The sequence below is a fragment of the Aythya marila genome (genome assembly GCF_965140915.1).
Source record: "Aythya marila genome assembly, chromosome: 9".
NCBI lineage: Eukaryota > Metazoa > Chordata > Aves > Anseriformes > Anatidae > Aythya > Aythya marila.
Window position 1 is genome coordinate 3,939,998 of NC_139050.1, and position 14,706 is coordinate 3,954,703.

A 14,706-nucleotide genomic window follows, 5' to 3' on the forward strand; every position below is an offset into this window, starting at 1 on the left:
CAAAAAACCTTTCTAATAATATGAAAAATTGACTGTTACTGAAAATTGACTGAAAACAGATGGAAAAATAACGTAGACTGGCCTCTCTTTGGTTGTTGTGCTGGGCATGTGTTGTTTGTTTTCTTCCCCCAAAGCCCGTGAAAAACAAAGATAAAACTAGCATTTTTATTATAAAACTTAATTAAAGCTTTCATTTAAGAGAAATGGACCTAAAATTAGACTTAAATGATTTTTGATGCAGGCATGAATAGGCAGCTAGCAAGTAGAAGTCTAGATACTTTCTGCCATTCTTCATCTGTACTCCTAACTGTAGCAAGAACATCTGCAGTCCCTACCACTAGGTGTGCAGAGAGTTTCCAAACACATGAAGATCTTAAAAAAAAAAAAAAAAAAAAAATGAGTGCAGTAGTTTGTTGGATAAGGAAAGGGATGCAAGGAGAATTTTAAAAAGATACCTTCTGAAAGTGGAAAATGTTTTGGAAGGGACAGGGGGAGAAACTCGGCTCAATGAGATGGATAGTTCGCTTAGAAAACCATTTCTTCAACTTGTTACATTCAAGCTTATTTATCGATCGTATTAGTTTTTTGCTTTTTTCTCTCAAAGCTGGAAGTATTTCAAATCTGCTTATGTTGCCTGTATTAACAAAAATATTTTTATTTTCATTTTCCCTTGGATAATTAAGGAATTATGCCAGGGAATTTAATGGGTTTTTGGTGAGAATTTTTTATCTACCACTTCTCCGTTGTCCCTGGCAGCACACTACCTTCATTTTTTGATACTAGTTGCATAAAGGATGTCTCATGAGCAACTTCGGGAGTATTCTAGTTCCTATCTTTTAGAAAGTTTTCTTAGGACATGCTTAATTGTTAGTATCTGCTACTATTCCCCCAGGTATATGGATTTTCAGGATAGACACAGGTAGACAGGTAGACAGGATCTTTGGAAGTGACTTCCCACGAGATACACCGAATCACATAGCTGCTTGGCTGTGGTCTTGCTGTGGTTTGGGTTACCTTTGTAACTAAGATCCAAGCTGCAAGAGTTTTTCTAAAAACTGCACTGTTGCTTGTTACAACCACTGATATTTTTGCTCCGCACATCAGGGTGCTTCCATCTCAGGCATTCGTTGTGACTGCACTTGCTCCTTGACGTATACTGCAAGCTTCTGGTTTTTAAATGATATGATGAGGCTGAGCAGAATGTTACTCACCTCGTTTGACCTCCCACGTACGATACACGAGCCGTGAAATCTCATGTAATATTGAAGAATTTAATACACTCTTTGTATAACATAACAGTGACGGTAGTGACAAAACACTGCTCTGAGCAAAACTGCAAATACCAACAGATGATCTGTGAGCAGTGGGCCTAATGAGGCCCTACTTCCTATAGATTTCTCTTCCGTGTGTTGTATGATGGGTCCTTTCCTGCCCCCAGCACACCTCTGCCCTCTTCTGCCAGACAGGGTGCTGGGGTGGATGCTGATCCCCTTGGTCTCTGCTGCCTCTTGAGCCACGCTGGCTGGAGCTGTGCCTCAGAAGCAGAGTCCTTTACTCGGCCGGAGATTTTTACAAATCATCAGGCAACTTGGTATCTCTGAAATCAGTCGCATGAGCTCCAGTTACTCAGGAAGCCAGACCAAAGAAACCAGTGCAAGCTGAGGTTTCTTGAGTATGGCTGGACATACTTTCTGCTTTTGGCAACCAGCCATGCTGCTCGTGCTGTCTGTGTTTGTGCTAACTGCCTGTGTTTCTGCTTCTCTCCAGATGAATGTCTTTGCCCCTTAACTGGCCTGTTTAGCTGCCATTTGGGCAATCTGCTGAGCAGTTGTCCTGAAGGAAAAGAAAAAGTTTAAGTGCCTAGAAATGCTCTTTTCAGGCTATTTTAATCAATGGATTATTTGAGGTGTGGCTGAACGTTAACAAAGATTTCAGTAGTGGGGTACACAGTTGTTAAAACACCTGATGGCAAAAGGAAGCATAGGGTAATATCAAACTCAGGAGTTTGAGTAACATTTCGTATTAAGTGAATACAAAAGAGTGATTAATGTGGTGTATTTTTTGTGGGGGTTTAGCTGTAGCATCAATTGTACTTGTAGCCACTGAGACTGTCAGCAGCCCAAGGTAGTTAAAAGTTCCTCTCTTGGTTAAAAAGACTGGGCGGCAGATGGTGTAAGTTCATGTCCTAGGTTATAAGAACACGGAGAACTTTTTATTTTATGAGCTTGTATAGTGTAGTCATACTGTGTCATAAAGCTGATTTTATATATATTTTGTCAAGGTTAATGTTTAGTGGATGTTTTTAATCATTGATTAACCAAGACATCTTAATGATGTTTTAATGAGATGTAATATCATGTACAGATCCTTTTGTGTGTGTGCTAAGCCTCTAATCCGTATTACTATATGCTTTTAATTTTCTGTTGACTTACACTAATAGCTTCTACGGGGTTATCCGTAATACTGGATGTGACAACTGATGGAAGATTTATGTATCACAATAACACGGTACCTATCATCCGGCAAGATACTTGCTGATACTGTTGTGAACAACTTCCATTATATGGGGAAATTTTCTCCTTGGCACGCCTTGAAAAAGTTAAAGAATTACTGAATTAAAATGCCTGGCTGCAAATTCTGCGATGAGAACAACTTTTACCTACTTTGACTTTTGCTTGTGAAACCATACGGTCTAATAACGCTAGATGGGTGTTGAAATGAGGTTATTAATGTGAGTGTTGATCAGTTTCCCTTCTGAAATCATAGCAACTGAGCAAGTGAAGACTAGTCTGTTGAAGCTGTTCGTATCTTTAAAATACAATATTGGCAGGCATTCAGGCTTTTAGGATTTCACAGAGTGGAGCTCTAAAGAAACAGCAGTAAAGGACTTACTTGATTTCTCTGATCGGTGTTTGTCCTTTGGATTTAACTCACAGCTGTATCCAAACAGGTGCCTGGAGAGCCTGCCAGGTGCTGCTTCCTCTGCCCATGGGCTTCCAGCTTGAGGTAGCCCCGTGTCTGGAATCCATTACGTTGCCTTTGTGCCCTCTCATCGCCCTCTGTTTACTCCTTTCTTGTTACTATGGTTTCTGAAAATAAGCTGGATAACAATCGTTTCGAAAACCTCATCTGTGTACAAACAACCATTTCAGTGTTCAAATGGTACAGTGAGCCACAGGCTACCTCAGTGAAGTGCTCAGCATTATTTTTAAGGTTAATCCCGTCGCAGCTCAGAATATCTTCATCGCAAAATCGGTGCGAGTTGAAGGGTGCAACTCATGTCCTATGAATAAAAAAACCACACATTCCTATGTTGGAATTTTGTTTCCTGTTCCATTTAAAAATTCTATTTGCTTGTAGAGTTTTCTTAATTTTACAAATCTGATCTAATGTAGAATAATGCTTGGCAATATAGAGTCAGAAAAATCTCAAATGCTATGTCATTTGTAAGCACTGATAACTTTGTCCCTGCCCTGTGCACATGCGTTCTTGTTGTTTAAGACCGTGTAGTATGAACAGAGTAGAACTGGCTGGTGCCTTGGATTTCAGTTGTCAGTTTAAGTGCCAAAGGATCCTGAACACCAGGTTTGAAGTTCTGAGAAGGGGAAAATACTGCATGGATGCACCACTACAGCCGTGTGCGGCAGTGGGAGAGGGGGTAGGTCTCTGGTGACCCTTGCCTGATCTAACCAGAGGCTGCCCTCGTGTTGTCCTGAAGCCCAGGTTTGTTGTATATGTGCCATTCACCTTGCAAGATGAAGCCATCAAATCCACAGACGGCAGCTATTTGTGATCCAGCTGTCACCAACACTGCTGGAAGCATCTTAGGGCTGGAAACAGGGGTGGTGAGCAGCTGATGGAGGGGGAGCAGGGGTCCCACAGCCTCCCGAGCACGGCTGCGCCCGCTCACGAGGCACTGGGGAGGTCAGCTCGGATGAGTACAGATTACTGTGGTTCGATAATCTTCTAGTGCAGCTTCAAGTTATAACAAACTTGACTGGGGCTTTTTGCCACTTACCGAAGGCCTTCTCCTTGTCTTAACAAAGCACTATCTCTATTTGTTTTTAACCGCTATTATTAAGTCATGGCAAATGGTGTCAAAATAACGAGTGCTTTGCATCTACTTCAGCTTTTTGAACTTCTGGTTACATTTTTTCTACTTCATCGCATTTCATTTCTGCAAATCCCCTCCTGTGCGCTCTTGGCTTGTTTTTGAGAATGTGTTCTCCAGCACTTCCTTATTATCGTTATTATCCTTTCTGATATTTAATGTGCTGTTGTTGGGAATTGAGGAAGTGTTTCATCCAAAATCACTGCTGAACTTCCTTCCCACGCTGCTGCCAGAAGTGCTGCAGACTAGCTACTTAATTTGCACTGGCAGAATTTCAAAGGGAAGGTCAGCTGGCCAGGTTATCCCCCACGGGGCTTCTGTATGTCTTCCTTTTAAATGCCATTTTTCTTCCGTCTTGTTCCCCTTACTGTCCATTGGGAGGAAATGGCTCCAGCTAAACCAAATGGTGCAAAACCTTGCTTTAAGGTGGAACTCTTACAATTTAGTGTGTGTCACAGAAATAATTCCAAGGTAGATGGGACTAATTATGCAGGGTCTTGTTGTTACTTTATTCTTTTAATAAGATAGGGTGAGAAAAGCAGGGAGGAGAAGTGGCAATGCTGGCTGCAGGAGTGGGGAGATAGACCACAGCACAGAAAGGCAAGTGAAATACAGGTTCACAGGAAGATAACAAACACGATTCAGTGGCTGAGTTGTATTCTAATGCTCTGGAAGCTACACGGGGTGTTAGGAGTTGCTCAGCTCTACTGCTGATGTAGTTTCTTTGATATAGTATGAGCACAGCTTCCATGAGCTCAAGTTGGTCAAATTTAATTGTGTGTATTTAAATCAGTAGCAAGTTGAGGGTGTGTGAGTGCATCTAAAAGTGCATCGATCATCTGCTTCCCCATAGGGATGGAGCAGTTGCAATGGTTCCCAGCGTTGCTGAGTTTTACTAAATTCCAAATTACTATAAAAGTAATAAGTAAAATAAAAAAATCTCTACTAAGAACGCTCCTTTGAGAAGCCAAGTGCAGAATGAAGATGTGTTTTTGAATGCTACTTGTTAACGTGGTTGATATATAGTTACATTTTTTAATAAAGATAAACACTGAGCAGGGGTTTTCTCTTTCAAGGATATAGCCATAAACACTGCACTAGTAACATTATTATTTTCAGTCCTGAAACAGAAGGAATTTCTCTGTGTAATCTGGGCTCAGCCTTGAGGTGATTACTCAGCCTGGACTATTAGCAAAGGAAGGGGAAAGATCCAGACCTTCTGTCCTTAGAAAGTTGGAAGAAAAATGATGATAATCCCACTTACAATGTAGCGCTTTTTCATGACAGATACTCTTCTCATGTTTTCCATTTCATCATAAAGAAGAAAAAAAACCCAACCTGAATCTCGGACTACATCTGTTTGGTTTGTAACTGCTGGGCGGTCCTCTTGTTCTAATGCTCAGCTGCATCACAGCAAGGAAAGTTGCAGCATTTATTTATTAAACAGAGTCTATTGATAGAATCAAAGGTCTTTCTTTTTAAACCCAGTCGTATCTTGTTTCTTTTAAGAAAAACAAAAACTCAGTACATTTTTCCCTATAATTGAAAAGATATTTAATCAGAAATTCAATTAAATCAGTTTTGTTCAACCTTGTAAGTGCTGCTGATTTGGCATAAAAGAGCAGGGGATGCATTAAACAATTTTTCTGTGGTGAATGACTATTTCCAGTATCGACATAGCAGGGCAGACAGTTGGCTTGTTTCCTGCTCCTTACAGGTGGCAAAGGACAAACCTGACCTCTAATGATGTCTCTCTCCCTGTGCTAGATGTTTGCTGGCAGTCGCTCCTTGGTTTCCTGCCTGTGCCTTTCCTTTCTTGCTGACTTCAGTGAAGGCTTTAGTTTTGTCTTGAGTGAGTGTAAGTCAGGTTGACGTGCTGTAAAGTTGAAATTAGATGTTCAAGCTCTTCACTGGGCAGAAGCTCCCTCAAAGAATGTCCATGGCTTAGTTCCCATTACACTCACAACACAGGAAACAGGAGTGTGAGCTTCAGAAGTGTGAGGATGTTGTTGTGTTCTTCATCTTATTTTAAAAGTCATTTAGTTTTGTTTATTCCTGTCATCTCTTTCTGGGTAATAGAGAAGACTCTTCCCTTGTGGGGAAGATGGCTTTTTCCCCATGCTATATGTGATAGGTGGAAATTTTGTCTGAGTTCATAGCAGAAAGACTGTACAACCTATTACTAGTCTTGAGGTGCCTCCATCAGTAAATGTTTACCTATATGAAGAAGAAAAAGGAGATGAAAACACCAAATCCACTTACTGGTCTGGTAGGAAAGGACTTGGTGAAACCAAATTATCAGTAATTCCCTATTTATGATGTTCACAAGAAAGCTGAAATAGGCATTTTGGGGTACAATGAAGAAAAGCTTGTCTAGGCTTATTAAATGTAGATTATAGCCTGTCAAGTTAAATAGCAACGTTGTAATTACCTTGTTTAGTTCTATTTTGAATTCCTTTTGTTAGTACTCAGACTGCAATTAACATACTAGAGCAACCATTGTTTCTTCTTGCATTCCTTTACTCTTTCAAGGTCTGTGTGAGATTGGGAAAATTGTACCGTATGTATGCATCTCTTTGAAAAGAAGCTATTTGAGCTAGTTTAAGTTTTGGTTGATGTTTTTAATTTATCCGAATGGGATACTTCCCATATCTGTGTGCACGTTAGTAATGCCAAGAAAAACGTAAACAGACACTACTTATGGTCATGAGTGTGGCGAACACAAAGACATGGACAAATTCAGCTTTTAAGTAGACCTGTGCCAGTTCATTATAATTAGACAATGGCTCGTGCAAAAGTCACTGAGAGCTGTAACCGAGTTTTTCAGCACTATTTAACATGTTTGCCTCGTGTCAGACTTCTAAAGACACTTGTTACCTGGGCAGGTCACAGGTGCCCAGGTCAGGTGCTGACTGGGGCTTGTGAAGTTCTGCACAAGTCTTCTGGTGTGTTTTCATGATGGCTATCTATTTAATTTTGACCTTTTGCTCATGACCTTTTAATTTTGTAACTTTTTAGTTTTGTATCAGGTAGATGGGTTCATTTTGGACTAAAGCCCTCTTTAATCTACACAGAATAAGATGCATTGTACAGTCCTGAAGTAAACAACAAATGCATTTGTTCCTTGTTCGTTGTTTCAGATAAGATGCTGGTGGGAGAGGAACAGTTCTGGAGAATCTGTTTGGTTAGCAGGGTTGGGACATGATCTTCCTGCAGCAGATGTAGAAAAATCTACTGTTTCTTCAGTCAGGGGTGATCTTTTAATTCCCCTGGCTCTGTTGCCTTTAGGGATACCTTCATTTAGGGATGCCTTCAGAGCTGTTTCCCGTTGCTGTCAGCATTGTGTCCCACGGATGTCCAGCTGTCGCAGGGTATTGAGCAGCTCTGGCATTTGGGAGCTGTGCTTTGCCCCACTACGTTCATCCCTGATGAAGTAGTTGCATTTATTTGCCACATTGATCACAGAAATTCAACAGCTACTGCACATCATCTTTTGCAGTGGAATGACCCTTTGGGAGGACGTCTCTATCAGTGTTTTTGGGGCAGGATGCACTGTTGGCCCTCAGCAATACACAGAAACTTTAACTGCTGACTGAAGTCTTTTACTTGAGGGTCACTGCAGTTTTTGCATTTGCTGAAACATTTGGTCTTTGGGTACCTTTTAACAAGGGCGGATTGTAAGGAGGGAGTAAGGATTGCACCGTGAGTATATTTTAACAGTGCACCTCCTTTATGTATGAAAATGCAGTTAACTTCAGGAAAGATATATTGGTAGCTTGTCTAGACACTCTGCTCTTGGAGAATTTGAACTTTAGGTATGCCTCTCCAGCTCCCCCATAATGGAAATAAAATGCGGTATCCACTTATTTTTAGTTACTGGATTTAAGAATGGGCCTTGTGCTGTAATAGGAACTGCAGTTGGTTGTGTTGTATCCTGCCTGGACTAATAGATCGGAGCAGAAATTGCTGCCAGCTGGAACGTGCATTAGTGTTATCTGCGTGTGTGCTGTAACAGATGTTGAGCAGAGACTACTTGTCAGAGGTACCTTACAGTAACTTTTAAAGATGCTTGTTTGTTTCAGTACATTTTTCTTGCATCGCTAATTTTTTCCATAAAGGCAACCACAAAGTGCATTATTGGGGACTCCAGCTAAAGCCTGTGGTGAATAGGAAATAGATTAAACACAGGTTTTCCCTTCTCTGTGCTTGCCAACGGTGATGTCAGTGGTTTTAATGATCCTTACCTCAGCTCACTGTAGCCGTCGTGCTCTCTATTAAAACACTTGTCTTCCGCACTGTTTTCATATGTTGTTAAGGAAATGCTGATGGCTGTTGATAAGAAACAATGGGGTATCCAGCTGATGACTTCAGCGCTGTAGAAGGTGCTTTCTCCTTGAAACATACTGTACTCGTTCACTGAGGAGAGAAGATTATGCCAAAAAATTAAGAACTGCTCCTTTGAGTCTAACAAAGAGCATTTGTACTCTAAAAGTGAGGACGGGGCTTTTTGCTAGAAGTTGTGCACAGATGAGAATTGCCTGGATCAAAGCCCTGCAGGTTGCTTTCTGGGCACTTTGGGTGTTTAGACAAATCGTGGTAGTAGCAGGCGTTGTTCTTGGGTGCACAGCCCTTGTTTTGGGAAAGAGATTTGTAAAAGGAACTGGGGAGTTGAAAGCAAATCATTGCAATCAGCAGTCTCGGAGGGTCCATAACATACAGTCTCATTTTTTCCTCTCACAAAATCTGAAGAAAATTTCTCCTCCTCCAGTATAGCTTGTTGTTCTGAAATCGTAGAAAACGTGTAGCAGGTTTTAAACATGTGCATTGACACCCCAAGAACTGGAATAGCTTTGGATTGTTTTTTGTTTGTTTAATTACAGTTCTAAAGGTGGGGGGTGTTCTGCTTAGGCCAAAGCAATGAGCAGTTTTTAAATGGACTTCTAGACCGTGGAAAGCAATAGGAATTCTTTAAAACAACTTCTAAAGAGAACTCCTTGATGATGCTAGTTCTTCTTACAAGATCACTGACACTTGTGCACTGGAATATCATTACGGACTAAAACAACTGAGTTTTGATCTGGTAATGCTTTCCAATTAACTTGCATCAGTTTCTTTTTCCTGCTTGATACTTCACCACCACCCCCCCACATACTTTGTAGAGGGGGTACCAAGTAGGTTTCCGTGTTGTACTAAAGATGCCGGATGGAGGTGCAATGACAAGGTTGAAGACAGGGTCCATGCCCCTGGCACACCTGCAGCTGAAGTTGGGATGAAACACAGCGCTCTCCTGTTCACACCCTGCATGGCTCAGTTCCATCATCCCCAGTCTCAAACTCCCAGATATTTCAGCCTACTGGGTTTTGTTTTTTTTTTTTTTTTTTTCTATTCCTTTGACGTGTGCTCAGGACTTCAATATGCGAGTGTCTGGGTTGCTGTAACTGTGATTGTCCCCAGAACTATTTTCTTAGTGAATTCCTCTAGGAAGTGCTTTCTTTTTCAGATAGACTTGTTGTTCTTTCTTCCTTTGCTTTTCTGACTTCTCAATCCAGCAATGCTACTCACTCGCCTGTGAGTAGCGCTTGGACTACATTGCCTGAAAGGGTGAGGAATTGAATTGGATGAACCATTTTGTTTTCTAGATTATATATTTCAGTTGAGATTACCTGAATGCTAGTTAAGAGATCTGATAGCTAACTGTGACACTGCAAATTATTACTTATATATATAATATATATATATATATATATATAAAATTCCTTTAATACAATAAGCTGTGACAAGGTGGGCACCTGTCTTCTCTATCTTGCCCTGTCCAAGCAGGGTCAGGCTGGGGCCCTGCTGGTGGTCACCAAACTCTTCCTGCAGCCCTGCTGGGCCCCAGCTGGGTGTGAAACGCACCCTTCCATGCACGCATCACTCCTCAATTTAATTTAAGCCATTTCTTCTTTGTCGTTAGTCTTTATTAATGCAGTATGGCATTGCTGGCTAATTTTAGGTGCAGCATAGCTGAACACTGCAAGGCTCTGCGACGGTGTACATAGATATCCTGGGAGGAACATTCCAGTAGATCGCAACATGAGTGCAGAAGAAAGTTGAAAGTAAATAAGAGATCTGTGAGATAATTCTCTGGGGAGTTTTCACAGCATACCACACATCACTTGCAAGGATAGGCTTTCCTTTCACTTGAAGGACCACACAAAGTAAATTCTGTTTCTTGGGCAATTAAAGAATATAGGACAGGAGGTCTTTTCAGTTTCATACTTCAGTGTGTCTATGGGAAGCCTTTATTTGTACTGAGGAAAATACGCTATTTACATATCTTTTCAGGAGTAGTTAATATTAAATATAGAAATAGACACACGTTTATGTAAAATCTAAGTCTTGCTTCATCAGTTTTGGTGTGAAACTCCCCAGATGTAAGTGGCGGCAGTCCTCTAACCCCCGCTCAAACAAAACCAGTATTCATTTCATGGGGGTGTTATGCAGGCCCCAGTGGGAACTGCGTCCTGCTGGGGGCTGAAGGCTCTGCCCTGGGGTTCCCAGCAGGATGCCAGACCGAAGGGCACCGGGAGCCCCGCTCCATCGTGTGGATGCAAAACGTGGCATTTGGGGGTGGCCAGGAAGCCCTACAAGGAGGCCCAGATCTTGGAGTGGGTAAAAATGCCAGCAGCAGGCTAACGGTTTGAGCTTTGCTTTTTTTTTTTATTATTTTTTTTTTTTTAGTCACAGGAGTTTGTCAGGGTTAATCATTATAGACATTAAATTGTTTCTGCTTAGGTGAATCTCTTGCAAATTCTACGTGTATTTCTGACTGCTTGGAGTTTTCTTGCCAACATCTGTTTGAAATGCTTTTGGGGATTCAGATGCTCCAGTACAGTTCAAATGTGAATGCCATCATTTTTCAAGGTGCTAATGTTTTCAGTTTGGATGATAATGCTTTAAACAAAACAGACAAAAACAAAACAAAACGGCAACAAAAAAAAAAAAAAAGGAGGATGGCACAGGTAGTGTGATGATTGCAGCAACATTTTTTAAGTGCCCATGATGATAATTTTCTTTCTCTTTCCATTTCAGATTGATGACCTATACAACCTCAGCAAATCCTTCTTTTAACTCATGGGTATCAAGACTCTAAATGTTTCATGTTATCACAACTAGGACCTCACCTCCTCCTCCTCCTCTTCCTCTGTAAATGGGTACGATGCATCCAGTTCAGTTTGTTTACTTTACACAAACCTCAGGAGTTAGTTGACTGAGCTGCACATCCTGTGTTGTGCCAAGCAGAAGCACTGTGACACCTGGACAATGAGTCTCTCGTACTTCATCCTCTACCATAAGGACTTAGCTGGCCACAATGAACTGATGTGCCCACCACTATGTCATGGTGAGAATGGGTATTTTACTAGCACATTTACACAACTTCATTTGCTGCTGAAAACCTGTATGACAAATCATCATTGTAAATTATTACATACAAAACTTAATGTTGGTTGAAGAGTATTAAATATTTAACATAGGTTTTGATTTATACATGTACTTTTTTAATTAAAATGTAACTTTTCCTACAGCACATCTTTTTTGATGTGGAACTGAGGTATACTATATTCTGTTGTAAACAGAGTGGGAAACCTGCTTAAAACAAGGCTTCTAAGAATAGAGTTAGGGTACTATTCTTGTTTTAAGATTGTAATTCAGAAAATAATATAATACGAGTCATTGGTCCCTGGGCCTTGATTGTACAGTCATATTTACTGATACTATCAGTTGTAAGATAACCCTGATGTTGAGTTGAGTTCTTTCCAAAAGAAAAGTAATTTTGTACTCCTTGTAAAATAATAGTCTGTATTAACTACAATGAAGACAAAATTTACTGTACATGGTATTTACAAGTGTCAACTTGAATTCATCAATTGCACAGGAACTGACAAAAAAAAAATCAGAAAAAAAAAGAAATCAAAGTCTTCCATTGTATATATTGTAAAGAAAAGAAAAAAAAAAAAAAACAACCAACAGGAAACCACAAAACAAAATGAACACGAAAAAGGGTGAACTTTTCAAATTAACTCTTTCCCTGGAATGAAAATGTGGGTGTTTGTAAATTCTGGAAATCTCTTTCTATATGTAATAAACTAGATACTGTTTTATCTGCTGTAGTTTGTTTGTTTGTTTTTCTTGGTAAGCTGTCTCACATGTTTCAGATTCGCCCACCAGCTTTCTTTGACGTTGCCACTGTGTTTTTAAGAATATCTGTGGATCACCACAGTTTAAGAATGAAAAAAAAAATAATACTGTAATTAGGTGTAGCAGGGAGTATGCTTCCTTGAATATTTCACTAAAATTCTTAATCAGTTTTCTGGGGAATCTTCAGGATACAGTCCTCCTTCCACTTAAGTCAGTAGGAGAATTCGCAGCAAGTGAAACCATGGGAAGCTACAGCAAGACTTCAGCGTGAGATTTTTGAAGAACAGCCCAGATGATTGTCTGGAATTCGGTGCAAGAGGAAGAATTCTTCTGCAACTTCTCCTGTGCTTTACTCTGGGTCTATGCATATGAAATTCTTTTGTGTGTAACATTTGCAGAGCTGTAATGCTTCTGGGGACTGGAGAAACACTGAGATCCTGGATGTCAAAGCAAAATGTTGTTGAAGTGATAACTGACCATGAAGCCATGTCAGGTCCCTGTTGGTTTCCCTCTTGCTTCTGCGAAGCAGCTCTATGGACCAGGGCACGTTCAACAGGATTTTTGTTACCACAAAAAGTCAGGCACTCAGTGCACCAGCCCTCTCTGCACGATGGCTGTCAAACCCTCAAAGAAAGGATTTCTTTCCCCTGAGGTGTTTATGATGTCTGGGGTTAGGCTGAGGTTAATGCAGTGTCCTCTTCTGCCTGCAGTCTAGATGAAGGGGACATTGCACAGCTGTTTTTCACCTCGCCTTTTGCTTGGAGGCTGATCGTTCCCTTAGATTTGCTGGTTATCATTGCACATATATAACCCCTTTTTGACCTTGCCAAGTTAAAATATTCAGTTAAGAAGGATCTTACAGCTTAAAAATATTTAAAATACTTGAATCATTCCAGATCACTAGCAAAAATTGCATGAATAGTGATACTGGCAAACCAGAGAGTGTTGTTGAATGGTTGAGGCTGCAGCCTGAGATGGACCTGTGGCTACCAAGGTGCTGCCTTTGGAATCTTGGCCTTTGCTGCCAGGACAGTCTCCACCAAAACAGGCTGATGCTGATTGGTAAAATGTGAGGCATCGCTCCTTGTTTATATAGGAAGGGGCAATTTGATCCACAGGAGCTTGTCCGTTGCTCATGAAGAGCATTAATATGTGTTTTTCTAAAGAACCATGAATATATAAGAAGGTAGCATTTGCTTCAAAAAGAAAGCCACATGCCTCAGACGAGTGCTTAAATTTGTAAGTTCCTCATTTTCATTTTATCTTATGATCCTTTTTAATGGGGTTTAGTTGCAATGTCAATCTGCATATGTTCAGAAGTAAAGTGAATAAATAATCACCCCTGTCAAACACTTTCCCCACAGCCTTCTCCATCCTAACATAAATTCTCAGTGTTTGATTTGGTTGCTAAATATTTGCATGTGTTGATGTTAAAGTGCCTTGGATAAAACAGTGTTTTATGGCCATTGTTCTTCGCATTGTTTCAGATAGCTTGCATGCTCCAGCAATAACTAAAACATTTGTTGGTACTGGAAGCTACTGTTAAATGCTAAGAGGCATTAGTGAGCACATTTAATTGAGGTGGAACTGTTTTGCAATGATAGACCTATGAACACATTTTATTTATGTAGTCTATATATTTTTTAAATGTAGATATTGGCAATGGTGATTATATTGGTTGGAGAAGTGGGTGGAGGATAGTGCTGCTGTGATGGGTCCATTCATGTCATTAGTACATACTGCCACAAAAAAGTCCTTATTAATGATGTTAACATGTTGGTTTAGTGGTTATCTTTTTCTTCAGTAAAATTAAACCTGCCTGTTTAGCAAATACATTTTGATAATATTTTTAAACAAAAATAATCTGTAACCAAATGATAGTCTTGATGTTTTTTTCATAATTATTCTTAGAAATTCCAGACTTTAATAAATACAATGTTATAAAGCAAACCCTTTTAAATTAAAGTACAAATTTGTCAACAATATGGTACTACCCTACCTTATCCCTTTATGTATTCTGTTGTTTTGTCTGACACAGAAGAGATCATCTGTTAAGTTGGAAAATGAAGAAATGGGATCTGTCCTGCATCAGCTTGTCAAACTCAGATGCTCAGGAGCTGGTTGTTTTTTTGGTTTCATCTGGAAGTTGCTGGTTATTATTTGTTTCTTCCTGCTTCCGTAACTGGGGCAGCTTCAATCCACCCCCACCCCCAAAAAAATCAATGCCGAATGCATTTATTAGTGCTATAGGTTGAAAATGAATGGCATTGGAAAAATGGTTTGAAGCAGTCTGCAGGAGTGCTAGCAATGCTTATAGATGGTTTTTGTTTGTTTTGCAAGGATTGCTGTGTTAAAGCTAAATTTATTGCTGAGTTGGCACATATGTTGTCAAGCTCCAGATACATTTTCATTCT

At 40.2% G+C, this 14,706-nt stretch overlaps 1 protein-coding gene across 1 annotated transcript in view; it reads left to right on the forward strand.

The window, feature by feature from the left end:
* Positions 1-12,260, forward strand: part of IRS1 (insulin receptor substrate 1) — a 50,343-nt gene extending 38,083 nt beyond the window's left edge. The window contains 1 exon segment of the mRNA XM_082766709.1: positions 11,186-12,260. The gene's annotated coding sequence lies outside the window, so the exon portion shown is untranslated.
* The last annotated feature ends 2,446 nt before the right edge of the window (positions 12,261-14,706 follow it).